Raw genomic sequence first — 18,174 nt, 5'->3', positions numbered from 1 at the left:
TCAGCGTAGCTCTCACAATAGTTACTGTCGTACCAGCGTAGCTCTCGCAATGGTTTTTGCCATACCAGCCTGGCTCTTGCAACGGTTACTACGATACCAGCGTGGCCCTCGCAATGTTTGCTGTCGAACCAGCGCGGATCTCGCAATGGTTAATGTCGAATCAGCGTCGCTCTCGCAATGGTTACTGCCATAACAGCGTGGCTCTCACAATGGTTTCTGTCGAACCAGCGTGGCCCTCGCAATGGTTTATGTCGAACCAGCGTGGCTCTCGCAATGGTTACTGTCGAACCAGCGTCGCTCTCGCAATGTTTGTTGTCGTACCAGCGTGGCTCTCGCAATGGTTACTGTCGTACCAGCGTGGCTCTCGCAATGGTTTTTGCCATACCAGCCTGGCTCTCGCAACGCTTACTGCGATACCAGCGAGGCTCTCGCAACGGTTACTGCGATACCAGCGTGGCTCTCGTAATAGTTACTGCTGTACCAGCGGGGTTCTCGTACTGGTTACTGCTGTATCAGCGTAGTTCTCGCAATAGTTACCGTCGTACCAGTGTGGCTCTCGCAATGGTTATTGTCGTACCAGCGTGGCTCTCGCAATGGTTACTGTCGAACCAGCGTCGCTCTCGCAATGGTTACTGTCGAACCAGCGTCGCTCTCGCAATGGTAATTACCGTACCAACGTGGCTATCGCAATGGTTACTGTCGAACCAGCGTGGCCCTCGCAATGTTTGCTGTCGAACCAGCGCGGATCTCGCAATGATTAATGTCGAATCAGCGTCGCTCTCGCAATGTTTGCTGTCGTACCAGCGTGGCTCTCACAATGGTTTCTGTCGAACCAGCGTGGCCCTCGCAATGGTTTCTGTCGAACCAGCGTGGCTCTCGAAATGGTCACTGTCGAACCAGCGTGGCTCTCGCAATGGTTACTGTCGAACCAGCGTGGCTCTCGCAATGGTTTTTGCCATACCAGCCTGGCTCTCATAACGCTTACTGCGATACCAGCGAGGCTCTCGTAATGGTTACTGCTACTGCTGTTTCAGCGTGTCTCTCCCTTAGTTATTGCTGTACCAGCGTGGCTCTCGAAATGGTTACTGCCGTATCTGTACTGTAATGGTTACTGCTGTTACTGCTGCTCTCGCAATGGTTACTGTCGTACCAGCGTGGCTCTCGCAATGGTTACTGTCGTTCCATCGTGGCTCTCGCAATGATTACAGTCATACCATCGTAGCGCTCGCAATGGTTACTGTCGTACCATCGTGGCTCTCGCAATGTTTACTGTCGTTCCATCGTGGCTCTCGCAATGATTACTGTCGTACCAGCGTCGCTCTCGCAATGTTTACTGTCATACCAGCGTAGCTATCGCAATGGTTACTGTCGTACCAGCGTAGCTCTTGCATTGGTTATTGTCGTAGCAGCGTGGCTCTCGCAATGTTTGCTGTCGTACCAACGTGGCTCTCGCAATGGTTACAGTCATACCAGCGTAGCGCTCGCAATGGTTACTGTCGTACCAGCGTGGCTTTCGCAATGGCTGCTGCCATAACAGCCTGGCTCTCGCTATGGCTGCTGCCATAACAGCCTGGCTCTCGCAACGCTGACTGCGATACCAGCGTGGCTCTCGCAATGGTTTTTGCCATACCAGCCTGGCTCTTGTAACGGTTACTGCGATACCAGCGAGGCTCTCGTAATGGTTACTGCTACTGCTGTTTCAGCGTGTCTCTCCCTTAGTTATTGCTGTACCAGCGTGGCTCTCGTAATGGTTACTACCGTATCTGTACTGTAATGGTTACTGCTGTTACTGCTGCTCTCGCAATGGTTACTGTCGTACCAGCGTGGCTCTCGCAATGGTTACTGTCGTTCCATCGTGGCTCTCGCAATGATTACAGTCATACCAGCGTAGCGCTCGCAATGGTTACTGTCGTACCAGCGTGGCTCTCGCAATGTTTACTGTCGTTCCATCGTGGCTCTCGCAATGATTACTGTCGTACCAGCGTCGCTCTCGCAATGTTTACTGTCATACCAGCGTAGCTATCGCAATGGTTACTGTCGTACCAGCGTAGCTCTCGCATTGGTTATTGCCGTAGCAGCGTGGCTCTCGCAATGTTTGCTGTCGTACCAGCGTGGCTCTCGCAATGGTTACAGTCATACCAGCGTAGCGCTCGCAATGGTTACTGTCGTACCAGCATGGCTCTCGCAATGGCTGCTGCCATAACAGCCTGGCTCTCGCAACGCTGACTGCAATTCCAGCGTGGCTCTCGTAATGGATACTGCTGTATCAGCTTAGCTCTCACAATAGTTACTGTCGTACCAGCGTAGCTCTCGCAATGGTTTTTGCCATACCAGCCTGGCTCTCGCAACGGTTACTGCGATACCAGCGTGGCTCTCGTAATAGTTACTGCTGTACCAGCGGGGCTCTCGTAATGGTTACTGCTGTATCAGCGTAGCTCTCGCAATAGTTACCGTCGTACCAGTGTGGTTCTCGCAATGGTTATTGTCGTACCAGCGTGGCTCTCGCAATGGTTACTGTCGAACCAGCGTCGCTCTCGCAATAGTTACTGTCGAACCAGCGTCGCTCTCGCAATGGTTACTGCCATACCAGCGTGGCTCTTGCAATGGTTTTTGCCATACCAGCCTGGCTCTCGCAATGGTTACTATCGTTCCAGCATCGCTCTCGCAATGGTTACTGTCGAACCAGCGTCGCTCTTGCAATGGTTACTGTTGAACCAGCGTGGCTCTCACAATGGTTACTATCGTACCAGCTTCGCTCTCGCAATGGTTACTGTCGAACCAGCGTGGCTCTCGCAATGGTAACTGCCGTACCAACGTGGCTATCGCAATGGTTACTGTCGAACCAGCGTTGCTCTCGCAATGTTTGCTGTCATACCAGCGTGGTTCATGCAATGGTTACTTCGTATCAGCGTGGCTCTCGCAATGTTTGCTGTCGTACCAGCGTGGCTCTCGCAATGTTTGCTGTCGTACCAGCGTGGCTCTCGCAATAGTTACTGTCGAACCAGCGTGGCTCTCGTAATGGTTACTGCTGTATCAGCGTAGCTCCCAGAATAGTTACTATCGTACCAGCGTGACTCTCGCAATGGTTTTTGCCATACCAGCCTGGCTCTCGCAACGCTTACTGCGATACCAGCGAGGCTCTCGCAACGGTTACTGCGATACCAGCGTGGCTCTCGTAATAGTTACTGCTGTACCAGCGGGGTTCTCGTAATGGTTACTGCTGTATCAGCGTAGTTCTCGCAATAGTTACCGTCGTACCAGCGTGGCTCTCGCAATGGTTACTGTCGTACCAGCGTGGCTCTCGCAATGGTTACTGTCGAACCAGCGTCGCTCTCGCAATAGTTACTGTCGAATCAGCGTCGCTCTCGCAATGGTTACTGCCATAACAGCGTGGCTCTTGCAATGGTTTTTGCCATACCAGCGTGGCTCTCACAATGGTAACTGCCGTACCAAATTGGCTATCGCAATGGTTACTGTCGAACCAGCGTTGCTCTCGCAATGTTTGCTGTCATACCAGCGTGGTTCATGCAATGGTTACTTCGTATCAGCGTGGCTCTCGCAATGTTTGCTGTCGTACCAGCGTGGCTCTCGCAATGTTTGCTGTCGTACCAGCGTGGCTCTCGCAATAGTTACTGTCGAACCAGCGTGGCTCTCGTAATGGTTACTGCTGTATCAGCGTAGCTCCCAGAATAGTTACTATCGTACCAGCGTGACTCTCGCAATGGTTTTTGCCATACCAGCCTGGCTCTCGCAACGCTTACTGCGATACCAGCGAGGCTCTCGCAACGGTTACTGCGATACCAGCGTGGCTCTCGTAATAGTTACTGCTGTACCAGCGGGGCTCTCGTAATGGTTACTGCTGTATCAGCGTAGTTCTCGCAATAGTTACCGTCGTACCAGTGTGGCTCTCGCAATGGTTATTGTCGTACCAGCGTGGCTCTCGCAATGGTTACTGTCGAACCAGCGTCGCTCTCGCAATGGTTACTGTTGAACCAGCGTGGCTCTCACAATAGTTACTATCGTACCAGCTTCGCTCTCGCAATGGTTACTGTCGAACCAGCGTCGCTCTCGCAATGGTTACTGTTGAACCAGCGTGGCTCTCACAATAGTTACTATCGTAACAGCTTCGCTCTCGCAATGGTTACTGTCGAACCAGCGTGGCTCTCGGAATGGTAACTGCCGTACCAACGTGGGTATCGCAATGGTTACTGTCGAACCAGCGTTGCTCTCGCAATGTTTGCTGTCATACCAGCGTGGTTCATGCAATGGTTACTTCGTATCAGCGTGGCTCTCGCAATGTTTGCTGTCTTACCAGCGTGGCTCTCGCAATGTTTGCTGTCGTACCAGCGTGGCTCTCGCAATAGTTACTGTCGAACCAGCGTGGCTCTCGCAATAGTTACTGTCGAACCAGCGTTGCTCTCGCAATGTTTGCTGTCATACCAGCGTGGTTCATGCAATTGTTACTTCGTATCAGCGTGGCTTTCGCAATGTTTGCTGTCGTACCAGCGTGGCTCTCGCAATGTTTGCTTTCGTACCAGCGTGGCTCTCGCAATGTTTGCTCTCGTACCAGCGTGGCTCTCGCAATAGTTACTGTCGAACCAGCGTGGCTCTCGTAATGGTTACTGCTGTATCAGCTTAGCTCCCAGAATAGTTACTGTCGTACCAGCGTGACTCTCGCAATGGTTTTTGCCATGCCAGCCTGGCTCTCGCAACGCTTACTGCGATACCAGCGAGGCTCTCGTAATGGTTACTGATGTACCACCGTAGCTCTCGCAACGGTTACTGCTGTTACTGCTGCTCTCGCAATGGTTACTGTCGTTCCAGCGTGGCTCTCGCAATGATTACTCTCGTACCACCATGGCTCTCGCAATGGTTACTGTCGTACCAACGTGGGTCTCGCAATGGTTACTGTCATACCAGCGTAGCTCTCGCAATAGTTACTGTCGAACCAGCGTGGCTCTCGCAATGGTTACTGTCGAACCAGCGTCGCTCTCGCAATGTTTGCTGTCGTACCAGCGTGGCTCTCGCAATGGTTACTGTCGAACCAGCGTGGCTCTCGCAATGGTTTTTGCCATACCAGCCTGGCTCTCGTAACGCTTACTGCGATACCAGCGTGGCTCTCGTAATGGTTACTGCTGTATCAGCGTAGCTCTCACAATAGTTACTGTCGTACCAGCGTAGCTCTCGCATTGGTTTTTGCCATACCAGCCTGGCTCTCGCAACGGTTACTGCGATACCAGCGTGGCTCTCGTAATAGTGTAATGTTCATGGATTCATGAAGTCCGGAGCCCGGAAAATAATCATTTCTGTTTTAGTAAATTTTATAGAGTATTTGATTTTCGCTTTATCGCTATGACTTCTTTATGATGATTTCGTGTATTTAATACTAATGTTATGGTTTTAGTATTAAATGTCTAAATTTAGCTAGTAAATAATTAATTAATACGAACTAAGTTGTATTCTTAATAGTTTTCTACTTTTTCGTAAGTTTAATAAACTTGACACCCCTACTCTGTAACGTTAGTTATATATACATGTAATGGTTTCGCCCATCGTGTTTGTTAAAATGGACCATTCCATTTTGGTCACGTGATGTTAGGGTATATAAGAAGCGAAAAGCATAGAAATATTTAGTTCGTGTCTCGACGCCGATGTAAGAACATCAAGTTAATAATATATAGGGAAGCTTTGAAGTATCTTTTTGTACTGTTTAGGGCGGGTTCTGAACTATTGGAGGCTAGGAGAATTAAAGTGAAGCATAGCGCTACAGCTTCTAGTTTCCAGGTTCAAACATCCGTGGGGTTTCTTTTTGGCCTCTTAGTAAGCCTGGATCATTGCGATACAGACGGAACAGGGTCAATGGTTTGATTCCCCGTAAAAGCTATACATTTAGGACTGTGGGTTTCGCTGATATATTGTGATTGGTTTATAAGCGTTTTGTATGCTGGTCCTGTTTGAAGTTATAGCATAGTTGTTGTATTGTTTCTGTTTGTTCGTTCTTGCTTTTGGAATAATTGAACGTTGATTCTTGAACCATACCAATTATTTCTAATCATTCGGTTTTGTAAGCAATCATTGTCAATCACGTGTATATAATATTAATTTCATACTTAATTTTTGGGACAATGCAGTCCGAGAATAGGTTTATAGTTTAATTTAAGGTAGCGTGTCCGAGCTAGCTAGGGAAGAAACGTTACAATAGTTACTGCTGTACCAGCATGGCTCTCGCAATGGTTACTGCCGTACTACCGTTGCCCTCGCAATGTTTGCTGTCGTCCCAGCGTGGCTCTCGCAATGGTTGCTGTCGTACCAGCGTGGCTCTCGCAATGGTTTTTGCCATACCAGCCTGGCTCTTGTAACGGTTACTGCGATACCAGCGAGGCTCTCGTAATGGTTACTGCTACTGCTGTTTCAGCGTGTCTCTCCCTAAGTTATTGCTGTACCAGCGTGGCTCTCGTAATGGTTACTACCGTATCTGTACTGTAATGGTTACTGCTGTTACTGCTGCTCTCGCAATGGTTACTGTCGTACCAGCGTGGCTCTCGCAATGGTCACTGTCGTTCCATCGTGGCTCTCACAATAGTTACTATCGTACCAGCTTCGCTCTCGCAATGGTTACTGTCGAACCAGCGTGGCTCTCGCAATGGTTACTGTTGAACCAGCGTGGCTCTCACAATAGTTACTATCGTAACAGCTTCGCTCTCGCAATGGTTACTGTCGAACCAGCGTGGCTCTCGGAATGGTAACTGCCGTACCAACGTGGGTATCGCAATGGTTACTGTCGAACCAGCGTTGCTCTCGCAATGTTTGCTGTCATACCAGCGTGGTTCATGCAATGGTTACTTCGTATCAGCGTGGCTCTCGCAATGTTTGATGTCTTACCAGCGTGGCTCTCGCAATGTTTGCTGTCGTACCAGCGTGGCTCTCGCAATAGTTACTGTCGAACCAGCGTGGCTCTCGCAATAGTTACTGTCGAACCAGCGTTGCTCTCGCAATGTTTGCTGTCATACCAGCGTGGTTCATGCAATTGTTACTTCGTATCAGCGTGGCTTTCGCAATGTTTGCTGTCGTACCAGCGTGGCTCTCGCAATGTTTGCTTTCGTACCAGCGTGGCTCTCGCAATGTTTGCTCTCGTACCAGCGTGGCTCTCGCAATAGTTACTGTCGAACCAGCGTGGCTCTCGTAATGGTTACTGCTGTATCAGCTTAGCTCCCAGAATAGTTACTGTCGTACCAGCGTGACTCTCGCAATGGTTTTTGCCATGCCAGCCTGGCTCTCGCAACGCTTACTGCGATACCAGCGAGGCTCTCGTAATGGTTACTGATGTACCACCGTAGCTCTCGCAACGGTTACTGCTGTTACTGCTGCTCTCGCAATGGTTACTGTCGTTCCAGCGTGGCTCTCGCAATGATTACTCTCGTACCACCATGGCTCTCGCAATGGTTACTGTCGTACCAACGTGGGTCTCGCAATGGTTACTGTCATACCAGCGTAGCTCTCGCAATAGTTACTGTCGTACCAGCGTGGCTCTCGCAATGGTAACTGTCGAACCAGCGTCGCTCTCGCAATGTTTGCTGTCGTACCAGCGTGGCTCTCGCAATGGTTACTGTCGAACCAGCGTGGCTCTCGCAATGGTTTTTGCCATACCAGCCTGGCTCTCGTAACGCTTACTGCGATACCAGCGTGGCTCTCGTAATGGTTACTGCTGTATCAGCGTAGCTCTCACAATAGTTACTGTCGTACCAGCGTAGCTCTCGCATTGGTTTTTGCCATACCAGCCTGGCTCTCGCAACGGTTACTGCGATACCAGCGTGGCTCTCGTAATAGTGTAATGTTCATGGATTCATGTAGTCCGGAGCCCGGAAAATAATCATTTCTGTTTTAGTAAATTTTATAGAGTATTTGATTTTCGCTTTATCGCTATGACTTCTTTATGATGATTTCGTGTATTTAATACTAATGTTATGGTTTTAGTATTAAATGTCTAAATTTAGCTAGTAAATAATTAATTAATACGAACTAAGTTGTATTCTTAATAGTTTTCTACTTTTTCGTAAGTTTAATAAACTTGACACCCCTACTCTGTAACGTTAGTTATATATACATGTAATGGTTTCGCCCATCGTGTTTGTTAAAATGGACCATTCCATTTTGGTCACGTGATGTTAGGGTATATAAGAAGCGAAAAGCATAGAAATATTTAGTTCGTGTCTCGACGCCGATGTAAGAACATCAAGTTAATAATATATAGGGAAGCTTTGAAGTATCTTTTTGTACTGTTTAGGGCGGGTTCTGAACTATTGGAGGCTAGGAGAATTAAAGTGAAGCATAGCGCTACAGCTTCTAGTTTCCAGGTTCAAACATCCGTGGGGTTTCTTTTTGGCCTCTTAGTAAGCCTGGATCATTGCGATACAGACGGAACAGGGTCAATGGTTTGATTCCCCGTAAAAGCTATACATTTAGGACTGTGGGTTTCGCTGATATATTGTGATTGGTTTATAAGCGTTTTGTATGCTGGTCCTGTTTGAAGTTATAGCATAGTTGTTGTATTGTTTCTGTTTGTTCGTTCTTGCTTTTGGAATAATTGAACGTTGATTCTTGAACCATACCAATTATTTCTAATCATTCGGTTTTGTAAGCAATCATTGTCAATCACGTGTATATAATATTAATTTCATACTTAATTTTTGGGACAATGCAGTCCGAGAATAGGTTTATAGTTTAATTTAAGGTAGCGTGTCCGAGCTAGCTAGGGAAGAAACGTTACAATAGTTACTGCTGTACCAGCATGGCTCTCGCAATGGTTACTGCCGTACTACCGTTGCCCTCGCAATGTTTGCTGTCGTCCCAGCGTGGCTCTCGCAATGGTTACTGTCGTACCAGCGTGGCTCTCGCAATGGTTTTTGCCATACCAGCCTGGCTCTTGTAACGGTTACTGCGATACCAGCGAGGCTCTCGTAATGGTTACTGCTACTGCTGTTTCAGCGTGTCTCTCCCTAAGTTATTGCTGTACCAGCGTGGCTCTCGTAATGGTTACTACCGTATCTGTACTGTAATGGTTACTGCTGTTACTGCTGCTCTCGCAATGGTTACTGTCGTACCAGCGTGGCTCTCGCAATGGTTACTGTCGTTCCATCGTGGCTCTCGCAATGATTACAGTCATACCAGCGTAGCGCTCGCAATGGTTACTGTCGTACCAGCGTGGCTCTCGCAATGTTTACTGTCGTTCTATCGTGGCTCTCGCAATGATTACTGTCGTACCAGCGTCGCTCTCGCAATGTTTACTGTCATACCAGCGTAGCTATCGCAATGGTTACTGTCGTACCAGCGTAGCTCTCGCATTGGTTATTGCCGTAGCAGCGTGGCTCTCGCAATGTTTGCTGTCGTACCAGCGTGGCTCTCGCAATAGTTACAGTCATACCAGCGTAGCGCTCGCAATGGTTACTGTCGTACCAGCGTGGCTCTCGCAATGGCTGCTGCCATAACAGCCTGGCTCTCGCAACGCTGACTGCGATACCAGCGTGGCTCTCGTAATGGATACTGCTGTATCAGCTTAGCTCTCACAATAGTTACTGTCGTACCAGCGTAGCTCTCGCAATGGTTTTTGCCATACCAGCCTGGCTCTCGCAACGGTTACTGCGATACCAGCGTGGCTCTCGTAATAGTTACTGCTGTACCAGCGGGGCTCTCGTAATGGTTACTGCTGTATCAGCGTAGCTCTCGCAATAGTTACCGTCGTACCAGTGTGGTTCTCGCAATGTTTATTGTCGTACCAGCGTGGCTCTCGCAATGGTTACTGTCGAACCAGCGTCGCTCTCGCAATAGTTACTGTCGAACCAGCGTCGCTCTCGCAATGGTTACTGCCATACCAGCGTGGCTCTTGCAATGGTTTTTGCCATACCAGCCTGGCTCTCGCAATGGTTATTGTCGTACCAGCGTGGCTCTCGCAATAGTTACTGTCGAACCAGCGTCGCTCTCGCAATGGTTACTGTTGAACCAGCGTGGCTCTCACAATAGTTACTATCGTACCAGCTTCGCTCTCGCAATGGTTACTGTCGAACCAGCGTGGCTCTCGCAATGGTAACTGCCGTACCAACGTGGCTATCGCAATGGTTACTGTCGAACCAGCGTTGCTCTCGCAATGTTTGCTGTCATACCAGCGTGGTTCATGCAATGGTTACTTCGTATCAGCGTGGCTCTCGCAATGTTTGCTGTCGTACCAGCGTGGCTCTCGCAATGTTTGCTGTCGTACCAGCGTGGCTCTCGCAATAGTTATTGTCGAACCAGCGTGGCTCTCGTAATGGTTACTGCTGTATCAGCGTAGCTCCCAGAATAGTTACTATCGTACCAGCGTGACTCTCGCAATGGTTTTTGCCATACCAGCCTGGCTCTCGCAACGCTTACTGCGATACCAGCGAGGCTCTCGCAACGGTTACTGCGATACCAGCGTGGCTCTCGTAATAGTTACTGCTGTACCAGCGGGGCTCTCGTAATGGTTACTGCTGTATCAGCGTAGCTCTCGCAATAGCTACCGTCGTACCAGTGTGGCTCTCGCAATGGTTATTGTCGTACCAGCGTGGCTCTCGCAATGGTTACTGTCAAACCAGCGTCGCTCTCGCAATAGTTGCTGTCGAACCAGCGTCGCTCTCGCAATAGTTACTGCCATACCAGCGTGGCTCTTGCAATGGTTTTTGCCATACCAGCCTGGCTCTCGCAATGGTTACTATCGTTCCAGCATCGGTCTCGCAATGGTTACTGTCGAACCAGCGTCGCTCTCGCAATGGTTACTGTTGAACCAGCGTGGCTCTCACAATAGTTACTATCGTACCAGCTTCGCTCTCGCAATGGTTACTGTCGAACCAGCGTCGCTCTCGCAATGGTTACTGTTGAACCAGCGTGGCTCTCACAATAGTTACTATCGTAACAGCTTCGCTCTCGCAATTGTTACTGTCGAACCAGCGTGGCTCTCGCAATGGTAACTGCCGTACCAACGTGGCTATCGCAATGGTTACTGTCGAACCAGCGTTGCTCTCGCAATGTTTGCTGTCATACCAGCGTGGTTCATGCAATGGTTACTTCGTATCAGCGTGGCTCTCGCAATGTTGACTGTCTTACCAGCGTGGCTCTCGCAATGTTTGCTGTCGTACCAGCGTGGCTCTCGCAATAGTTACTGTCGAACCAGCGTGGCTCTCGCAATAGTTACTGTCGAATCAGCGTTGCTCTCGCAATGTTTGCTGTCATACCAGCGTGGTTCATGCAATTGTTACTTCGTATCAGCGTGGCTCTCGCAATGTTTGCTGTCGTACCAGCGTGGCTCTCGCAATGTTTGCTGTCGTACCAGCGTGGCTCTCGCAATGTTTGCTGTCGTACCAGCGTGGCTCTCGCAATGTTTGCTGTCGTACCAGCGTGGCTCTCGCAATAGTTACTGTCGAACCAGCGTGGCTCTCGTAATGGTTACTGCTGAATCAGCTTAGCTCCCAGAATAGTTACTGTCGTACCAGCCTGACTCTCGCAATGGTTTTTGCCATGCCAGCCTGGCTCTCGCAACGCTTACTGCGATACCAGCGAGGCTCTCGTAATGGTTACTGATGTACCACCGTAGCTCTCGCAACGGTTACTGCTGTTACTGCTGCTCTCGCAATGGTTACTGTCGTTCCAGCGTGGCTCTCGCAATGATTACTCTCGTACCACCATGGCTCTCGCAATGGTTACTGTCGTACCAACGTGGGTATCGCAATGGTTACTGTCATACCAGCGTAGCTCTCGCAATAGTTACTGTCGTACCAGCGTGGCTCTCGCAATGGTTACTGTCGAACCAGCGTCGCTCTCGCAATGTTTGCTGTCGTACCAGCGTGGCTCTCGCAATGGTTACTGTCGAACCAGCGTGGCTCTCGCAATGGTTTTTGCCATACCAGCCTGGCTCTCGTAACGCTTACTGCGATACCAGCGTGGCTCTCGTAATGGTTACTGCTGTATCAGCGTAGCTCTCACAATAGTTACTGTCGTACAAGCGTAGCTCTCGCAATGGTTTTTGCCATACCAGCCTGGCTCTCGCAACGGTTACTGCGATACCAGCGTGGTTCTCGAAATGGTTATTATCGTACCAGCGTCGCTTTCGCAATGATTACTGCCATACCAGCGTGGCTCTTGCAATGGTTTTTGCCATACCAGCCTGGCTCTCGCAATGGTTACTATCGTACCAGCGTCGCTCTCGCAATGGTTACTATCGAACCAGCGTCGCTCTCGCAATGGTTACTATCGTACCAGCCTCGCTCTCGCAATGGTAACTGTCGAACCAGCGTCGCTCTCGCAATGGTAATTACCGTACCAACGTGGCTATCGCAATGGTTACTGTCGAACCAGCGTGGCCCTCGCAATGTTTGCTGTCGAACCAGCGCGGATCTCTCAATGGTTAATGTCGAATCAGCGTCGCTCTCGCAATGTTTGCTGTCGTACCAGCGTGGCTCTCACAATGGTTTCTGTCGAACCAGCGTGGCCCTCGCAATGGTTTATGTCGAACCAGCGTGGCTCTCGCAATGGTTACTGTCGAACCAGCGTCGCTCTCGCAATGGTTACTGTCGTACCAGCGTGGCTCTCGCAATGGTTACTGTCGAACCAGCGTGGCTCTCGCAATGGTTTTTGCCATACCAGCCTGGCTCTCGTAACGCTTACTGCGATACCAGCGTGGCTCTCGTAATGGTTACTGCTGTATCAGCGTAGCTCTCACAATAGTTACTGTCGTACCAGCGTAGCTCTCGCAATGGTTTTTGCCATACCAGCCTGGCTCTCGCAACGGTTACTGCGATACCAGCGTGGCTCTCGTAATAGTTACTGCTGTACCAGCATGCCTCTCGCAATGGTTACTGCCGTACTAGCGTTGCCCTCGCAATGTTTGCTGTCGTCCCAGCGTGGCTCTCGCAATGGTTTTTGCTATACCAGCCTGGCTCTTGTAACGGTTACTGCGATACCAGCGAGGCTCTCGTAGTGGTTACTGCTACAGCGTGTCTCTCCCTAAGTTATTGCTGTATCAGCGTGGCTCTCGTAATGGTTACTGCCGTATATGTACTGTAATGGTTACTGTTGTTACTGCTGCTCTCGCAATGGTTACTGTCGTACCAGCGTGGCTCTCGCAAAGTTTGCTGTCTTACCAGCGTGGCTCTCGCAATGGTTACTGTCGTTCCATCGTGGCTCTCGCAATGATAACTGTCGTACCAGCGTCGCTCTCGCAATGTTTGCTGTCATACCAGCGTAGCTATCGCAATGGTTACTGTCGTACCAGCGTAGCTCTTGCATTGGTTATTGCCGTAGCAGCGTGGCTCTCGCAATGTTTGCTGTCGTACCAGCGTGGCTCTCGCAATGGTTACAGTCATACCAGCGTAGCGCTCGCAATGGTTACTGTCGTACCAGCGTGGCTCTCGCAATGGCTGCTGCCATAACAGCGTGGCTCTCGCAACGCTGACTGCGATACCAGCGTGGCTCTCGTAATGGATACTGCTGTATCAGCTTAGCTCTCACAATAGTTACTGTCGTACCAGCGTAGCTCTCGCAATGGTTTTTGCCATACCAGCCTGGCTCTCGCAACGGTTACTGCGATACCAGCGTGGCTCTCTTAATAGTTACTGCTGTACCAGCGTCGCTCTCGTAATGGTTACTGCTGTATCAGCGTAGCTCTCGCAATAGTTCCCGTCGTACCAGTGTGGTTCTCGCAATGGTTATTGTCGTACCAGCGTGGCTCTCGCAATGGTTACTGTCGAACCAGCGTCGCTCTCGCAATAGTTACTGTCGAACCAGCGTCGCTCTCGCAATGGTTACTGCCATACCAGCGTGCTCTTGCAATGGTTTTTGCCATGCCAGCCTGGCTCTCGCAATGGTTACTGTCGTTCCAGCATCGCTCTCGCAATGGTTACTGTCGAACCAGCGTCGCTCTCGCAATGGTTACTGTTGAACCAGCGTGGCTCTCACAATGGTTACTATCGTACCAGCTTCGCTCTCGCAATGGTTACTGTCGAACCAGCGTTGCTCTCGCAATGTTTGCTGTCATACCAGCGTGGTTCATGCAATGGTTACTTCGTATCAGCGTGGCTCTCGCAATGTTTGCTGTCGTACCAGCGTGGCTCTCGCAATGTTTGCTGTCGTACCAGCGTGGCTCTCGCAATAGTTACTGTCGAACCAGCGTGGCTCTCGTAATGGTTACTGCTGTATCAGCGTAGTTTCCAGAATAGTTACTGTCGTACCAGCGTGACTCTCGCAATGGTTTGTGCCATACCAGCCTGGCTCTCGCAACGCTTACTGCGATACCAGCGAGGCTCTCGCAACGGTTACTGCGATACCAGCGTGGCTCTCGTAATAGTTACTGCTGTACCAGCGGGGTTCTCGTAATGGTTACTGCTGTATCAGCGTAGCTCTCGCAATAGTTACCGTCGTACCAGTGTGGCTCTCGCAATGGTTATTGTCGTACCAGCATGGCTCTCGCAATGGTTACTGTCGAACCAGCGTCGCTCTCGCAATAGTTACTGTCGAACCAGCGTCGCTCTCGCAATGGTTACTGCCATACCAGCGTGGCTCTTGCAATGGTTTTTGCCATACCAGCCTGGCTCTCGCAATGGTTACTATCGTTCCAGCATCGCTCTCGCAATGGTTACTGTCGAACCAGCGTCGCTCTCGCAATGGTTACTGTTGAACCAGCGTGGCTCTCACAATAGTTACTATCGTACCAGCTTCGCTCTCGCAATGGTTACTGTCGAACCAGCGTGGCTCTCGCAATGTTTGCTGTCGTACCAGCGTGGCTCTCGCAATGTTTGCTGTCGTACCAACGTGGCTCTCGCCTCGCAATGGTTACTGATGTACCACCGTAGCTCTCGCAACGGTTACTGCTGTTACTGCTGCTCTCGCAATGGTTACTGTCGTTCCAGCGTGGCTCTCGCAATGATTACTCTCGTACCACCATGGCTCTCGCAATGGTTACTGTCGTACCAACGTGGGTCTCGCAATGGTTACTGTCATACCAGCGTAGCTCTCGCAATAGTTACTGTCGTACCAGCGTGGCTCTCGCAATGATTCCTGTTGTACCAACGTGGGTCTCGAAATAGTTACTGACATACCAGCGTGGCTCTCGCAATGGTTACTTTCGAACCAGCGTGGCTCTCGCAATGGTTACTGTCGTACCAGCGTCGCTCTCGCAATGGTTACTGTCGTACCACCATGGCTCTCGCAATGGTTACTGTCGTACCAACGTGGGTCTCGCAATGGTTACTGTCATACCAGCGTAGCTCTCGCAATAGTTACTGTCGTACCAGCGTGGCTCTCGCAATGATTGCTGTTGTACCAACGTGGGTCTCGAAATAGTTACTGACATACCAGCGTGGCTCTCGCAATGGTTACTTTCGAACCAGCATGGCTCTCGCAATGGTTACTGTCGTACCAGCGTCGGTCTCGCAATGGTTACTGTCGTACCACCATGGCTCTCGCAATGGTTACTGTCGTACCAACGTGGGTCTCGCAATGGTTTCTGTCATACCAGCGTAGCTCTCGCAATAGTTACTGTCGTACCAGCGTGGCTCTCGCAATGATTGCTGTTGTACTAACGTGGGTCTCGAAATAGTTACTGACATACCAGCGTGGCTCTCGCAATGGTTACTTTCGAACCAGCATGGCTCTCGCAATGGTTACTGTCGTACCAGCGTCGTTCTCGCAATGGTTACTCTCGTACCAGCGTCGCTCTCGCAATGGTTACTGCGATACCAGCGTGGCTCTCGCAATGGTTACTGTCGAACCAGCGTGGCTCTCGCAATGGTTACTTTCGAACCAGCGTGGCTCTCGCAATGGTTACTGTCGTACCAGCGTCGTTCTCGCAATGGTTACTGTCGAACCAGCGTGGCTCTCGCAATGGTTACTGTCGAACCAGCGTCGCTCTCGCAATGGTTACTGTCGAACCAGCGTGGCTCTCGCAATGGTTACTGTCGTACCAGCGTGGCTCTCGCAATGGTTACTGTCGTACCAGCGTCGCTCTCGCAATGGTTACTGTGATACCAGCGTGGCTCTCGCAATAGTTACTGTCGAACCAGCGTGGCTCTCGCAATGGTTACTTTCGAACCAGCGTGGCTCTTGCAATGGTTACTGTCGTACCAGCGTCGCTCTCGCAATGGTTACTGCGATACCAGCGTGGCTTTCGCAATGGTTACTGTCGTACCAGCGTCGTTCTCGCAATGGTTACTGTCGAACCAGCGTGGCTCTCGCAATGGTTACTTTCGAACCAGCGTGGCTCTTGCAATGGTTACTGTCGTACCAGCGTCGCTCTCGCAATGGTTACTGTCGAACCAGCGTGGCTCTAGCAATGGTTACTGTCGAACCAGCGTGGCTCTCGCAATAGTTACTGTCGTACCAGCGTGGCTCTTGCAATGTTTTTTACCATACCAGCCTGGCTCTTGTAACGGTAACTGCGATACCAGCGAGGCTCTCGTAATGGTTACAGCTGTTTCAGCGTGTCTCTCCCTAAGTTATTGGTGTACCAGCGTGGCTCTCGTAATGGTTAGTGCCGTATCTGTACTGTAATGGTTACTGCTGCTCTCGCAATGGTTACAGTCGTTCCAGCGTGGCTCTCGCAATGGTTACAGTCGTTCCAGCGTGGCTCTCGCAATGGTTACAGTCGTTCCAGCGTGGCTCTCGCAATGGTTACTGTCGTTCCAGCGTTGCTCTAGCAATGGTTACAGTTATACCAGCGTGGCTCTCGCAATGATTACTGTCGTACCAGCGTTGCTCTAGCAATGGTTACAGTCATACCAGCGCTGCTCTAGCAATGGTTACAGTCATACCAGCGTGGCTCTCGCAATGGTTACAGTCATACCAGCGTGGCTCTCGCAATGGTTACTGTCGTTCCAGCGTGGCTCTCGCAATGTTTGCTGTCGTACCAGCGTGGCTCTAGCAATGGTTACAGTCATACTAGCGTGGCTCTCGCAATGGTTACAGTCATACTAGCGTGACTCTCGCAATGGTTACAGTCATACTAGCGTGGTTCTCGCAATGGTTACAGTCATACCAGCGTAACTCTCGCAATGGTTACAGTCATACCAGCGTGGCTCTCGCATTGGTTACAGTCATACCAGCGCTGCTCTAGCAATGGTTACTGTCATACCAGCGTTGCTCTAACAATGGTTAAAGTCATACCAGCGTGGCTCTCGCAATGGTTACTGTCATACCAGCGTTGCTCTAACAATGGTTAAAGTCATACCAGCGTGGCTCTCGCAATGGTTACTGTCGTTCCAGCGTGGCTCTCGCAATGTTTACTGTCATACCACCGTGGCTCTCGCAATGTTTACTGTCATACCAGCGTGGCTCTAGCAATGGTTACTGTCGTTCCAGCGTGGCTCTCGCAATGGTTACTGTCATACTAGCGTTGCTCTAGCAATGGTTACAGTCATACCAGCGTGGCTCTCGCAATGGTTACTGTCATACTAGCGTTGCTCTAGCAATGGTTACTGTCATACTAGCGTTGCTCTAGCAATGGTTACAGTCATACCAGCGTGGCTCTCGCAATGGTTACTGTCATACCAGCGTGGCTCTCGCAATGGTTACAGTCATACCAGCGTCGCTCTCGCAATGGTTACCGTCATACCAGCGCTGCTCTGGCAATGGTTACAGTCATACTAGCGTTGCTCTAGCAATGGTTACAGTCATACTAGCGTGGCTCTAGCAATGGTTACTGTCGTTCCAGCGTGGCTCTAGCAATGGTTACTGTCGTTCCAGCGTGGCTTTAGCAATGGTTACAGTCATACTAGCGTGGCTCTCGCAATGGTTACAGTCATACCAGCGTTGCTCTAGCAATGGTTACAGTCATACCAGCGTTGCTCTAGCAATGGTTACATTCATACTAGCGCTGCTCTAGCAATGGTTACAGTCATACTAGCGTGGCTCTAGCAATGGTTACAGTCATACTAGCGTTGCTCTCGCAATGGTTACAGTCATACTAGCGCTGCTCTAGCAATGGTTACAGTCATACAAGCGTTGCTCTAGCAATGGTTACAGTCATACTAACCTGGCTCTCGCAATGGTTACTGTCATACCAGCGTGGCTCTCGCAATGGTTACAGTCATACCAGCGCTGCTCTAGCAATGGTTACTGTCATACCAGCGTGGCTCTCGCAATGGTTACTGTCATACCAGCGCTGCTCTAGCAATG

The sequence above is a fragment of the Mya arenaria genome, chromosome 6, assembly GCF_026914265.1.
Source record: "Mya arenaria isolate MELC-2E11 chromosome 6, ASM2691426v1".
In the NCBI taxonomy this organism is placed as follows: domain Eukaryota; kingdom Metazoa; phylum Mollusca; class Bivalvia; order Myida; family Myidae; genus Mya; species Mya arenaria.
Note: the sequence above shows the minus strand (reverse complement) of the source record.